Source organism: Capsicum annuum, chromosome 3 (assembly GCF_002878395.1).
Source record: "Capsicum annuum cultivar UCD-10X-F1 chromosome 3, UCD10Xv1.1, whole genome shotgun sequence".
NCBI classification, from domain to species: Eukaryota; Viridiplantae; Streptophyta; class Magnoliopsida; order Solanales; family Solanaceae; genus Capsicum; species Capsicum annuum.
Window position 1 is genome coordinate 145,959,486 of NC_061113.1, and position 4,137 is coordinate 145,963,622.

The following is a 4,137-nucleotide window of genomic DNA, read 5'->3' on the forward strand; positions in this document are numbered from 1 at the left end:
TTAGACTCTTGTTATTTTTTACTTGACAATTTAGATGTTTCATTAAATGACTTTAACAAAGAATTTCATGTTTTTCTTTTATTCTTTACAGCTTGTGCAAGGTAATGGGTTAGCTTGAGGTCACTTGAGGCCTTAAGCATCGTGTCACGACTACGAGTAGTCTTGAGTCGTGACAAATGGTAGTAGAGCACAAGGTTTAAAGTGTCCAATGGTTTATGAAATACACACTAAGTGGATTCTTGTGCATAGGTGTGAAGCTCGCCACACTTATGGGCAAGAGGCTACTAGATATTTTAGGAAAAGTCTCCTTTCTTTCTATATTCATTTCATACAATAGAGTGTAAACTCCATTAAGCTTCTCTTTCTAACTCATCCCCTACCATTTATAAAAATTGCCTCCCTGAAGGAATAACAGAAGGAGAAATAGATACTAAACCATACAATCTCCTATTTAGGAGGACCCTTTGAATGAACATTTCTCCCATGCTGAATTCATGACCACTTTCATAGTTTAGGCCCAGACTATGTCTTCCTAGAATAAATAGTAGGATATTTCCCTAGCCAATCCAGTAATGAACAAGACAACTTTTAGGATCTGAGATTTTACTCAGATAAATCTTCAAGTGTTCTCTGGATCCAAGTTTGAGGAGGATCCATAAGATTTTCTTGATTGTGTACAGAAAGTGACAGATATCATGGGTGTTACTTCTAGTAAGAGTGCTTACTTAATTGCTTACCAGTTGTAAAATGTAGCTCATACTTGGGTTAAGCAGTCGAAGTAGGATAGAGGTATTAAAGTAGGGCCTGTAGAGTGGGATAGGTTTGCTACGGCTTTCTTAGATAGATTTTTCCCACTCAAGTTAAGGGAGGACAAGGTTCAAGAGTTTATAAATCTAAAAAATGGTAACATAGGTGTGAAGAAGTATTCACTCAAGTTCACCAAGTTAGCAAGGTATGCTCTGACTATGGTGGATGATACTATAGACAAAATAAACAATTTTGTGTCAGGTGTGTTATATAATGTAGTCAGGGAGTGTAGAATAGCTATCTTAGTCAAGATGATGGACCTTACTTTATTGATGATCCATGCCCAGCAGATTGAGGAGTAAGAGCTCAAGGAAAGCAAAAGAGAGAATAAAAGGGCCAAAATAGGTAACTTGAATTTTTCTCAGCAATGGTTAGAGGGAAGAAATCATTCTTAGTTCTTCCAGAATTTTTCAGTACCAGCCCCATCATTGGTAAATGCTCTAGTGCCTAAATTTAAATAGGACAATAGGGATAGAGCGTCAGGCTCTTGGTCATAGGGTAGCATAAATAGTAGTCACACAAACCCAATTTGCAGAAGGTGTATTAGGAACCACAAAGATGAGTGCATAGTAGGTAGTAATGTATGTTTTCGGTATGGTAAGTCTTGCCACAGAATCAAGAAGTTTCAAATAGTTGGCTAGAAGAGTAAAGATTTTTGTTAATCGGGCTAGTCTAACTTCTTATCAGCTCCAGTAGGTTGCCCAACTAGTAGGGCGCCACCTCCAGTGCCACCAGTGGGCAACATCCAAATTGAATTTATGTCCTCCAAAGTAGTTAGGATTAGAAAAGTTCTCCTAATGTGGTTACTGTAGGTTACAAGTCTTCAATCTTCATGTTTATGCATTATTAGATCTCGAAGCTTCACTTTCTTTTATGACTCCTTATATAGCCATAGATTTTGATGTCATTCCTAAAATATTAGTAGAACCTTTCTCAGTGTCTACTTCATTTGGTAGTTCTATCATAGCTAGATGGGTATATAGGAATTACCCTATCACAGTATCTCAAAAAGTCACTTTAGTAGAGCTTATAGAATTAGAGATGACTGATTTTCTTGTCATTCTCGACATTGATTGGCTCAACTCTTGCTCTGCCTTATTTTATTATGGGAACTAAATAGTGCAGTTCCAATTTCATAATGAGCCAATCATACAATTGAGGGATAGTACCTCAGTCCCTATAGATCGATTCGTCTCTTATCTTAAGAAAAGAAAGATGATATCCAAGGGTTGTATTTATCATCTCTTCTGGGTCAAGGACTCAAGTTCCAAAACTCCAATCCTTGATTCAGCTCCTATAGTAAATGAATTCCTAGAAATGTTTCTGAAGATCTTCTCGGAGTTCCTCCCTAGAGAAAAATTGACTTTGAAATTAATCTCCTTTCAAATATCCAACCTATTTTGATTCTACCTTACAGAATGGTTCTATCTGAGCTTAAGAAATGGAAATATCTATTGAAAAAACTTCTAAATAAGGACTCCATTTGGCCTAGTGTTTCCCTCTGGGATGCTCTAGTTCTTTTCATGCATAAGAAAGATCTTTCTCTCAGAATATGCATCGACTATCGTCAGTTAAACAAATTCATAATCAAGAATAAGTATAATTTCCCTAGGATTAATGACTTGCTCGACCAACTTTAGGGTGCAAACTTTTTCTCTGAAATAGACCTCAGACCCGCTACCATCAGATTAGAGTCAGAGAATGTGACATTCTAAAGATAGCCTTTAGAACTCGGTCTGGTCACTTCAAATTTGTAGTTATGTATTTTGGACTAACGAATGCTCCTACAATTTATATGGATTTGATGAACAAGGTGTTTAAGAAGTACTTAGACATGTTAGTTATAGTCTTTATATATGTCATCCTGTTTATTCCCACAATTAAGGGGATCATGTATATCATTTAAGGATTGTTTTGCACACCCTTAAGGATCACTAGTTATTTGCTAATTTCAGTAAGTATGAATTCTTGTTGAGATGAGTAGCTATCCTCAGTCACATTATTTCTAGTGATGGCATTCGAGTTGATCCTCAAAAGACCAAAGAAGTAAAAAACTATCCTAGACCCATCTCTCCATCAGTTATTATGAGTTTTTTGTGTTTGACCTATTACTATGGCCGATTTGTTGAAGGAATTTTTTCTATTTCTTTTTCCATATCTTGATTAACTTAGAAGAAAGTCAAGTTTTAGTGGTCAGATTTCTGTGAGAAAAGTGTTTAGGAGTTAAAGAATTGACTCGTGTTTAGGAGTTAAAGAATTGACTCACTTCCACCCTAGTCTTGACTCTACCAGAGGGTTTTAATGGGTTTGTATTTTATTGTGAAGCTTTCATAGTTGGTCTTGGTTATTGTTGATGTAGTGAGGTAAGGTTATAGACTATTCCTCTAGACAACTTAAACCCCATAAGAAGAATTACCTGACTCATGACCTCAAATTGAAAGAAGTTGTTTTTTCCTTAAAGATTTGGACACATTATCTTTATGGAGTTCATGTTGACGTGCCTACTGATCACAAGATTTTACAGTATATGTTCACTCAGAAAGACTTAAATTTTTTGTCAGAGAAGGTAGCTAGAATCGTTAAAAGACTATGATATAAATGTGTTATATCACTTGAGTGAGGCAAATATTATGGTCAATTCCCTTAATAGATTGTCTATGGGGTGTGTTGCTCATATGAAGGATAATAAAAAAGATTTAGTCTATAAGGCTCATTAGTTTTCTAGATTAGGTGTTGGTTGGTTGATTTGGTTGAAGGTAGTGTTAAGGTTTAGAATGGTTTGGAATCTTCATTGTTTTTTGAGGTAAAAAGGAAACAAGATAGGGATCTAATTTTTGTTAATTTGAAGGAGGCAGTTCGGGATCAAAAAGTTGAGGTTTTCTCCCCAGGGGGAGATTGTGTGCTTCATTGCCAGGACAAGTTGCTTGTTCAAAATATGGATAGTTTGAGGCAGTGAATATTAGCAAAGGTACATGGTTTGCGATATTCTATTCATCTAGGAGCTACTTAGATATACTACGACTTGCATGAAATCTATTGGTGGAATGGTATGAAGAAGGATATTATATAGTTCGTGGCTAAGTATCTGAATTTTCAGTGGGTTATGGTTGAGAACCAAAGGTCTAGTGGTACACTTCAAGAGTTTAGCATTCCCACTTAGAAGTGGGAAGTGGTAAAAATGGATTTTGTTATAGGATTACCCCATATGCGTCATCGACATGATTCTATTTAGGTTATTATGGATAGGATGACTAAGTCATCCCATTCATGCCAGTTCATACTTTATATTTAGTCAAAGAGTATGCTAAAATCTATCTCAGGGAGTTGGTA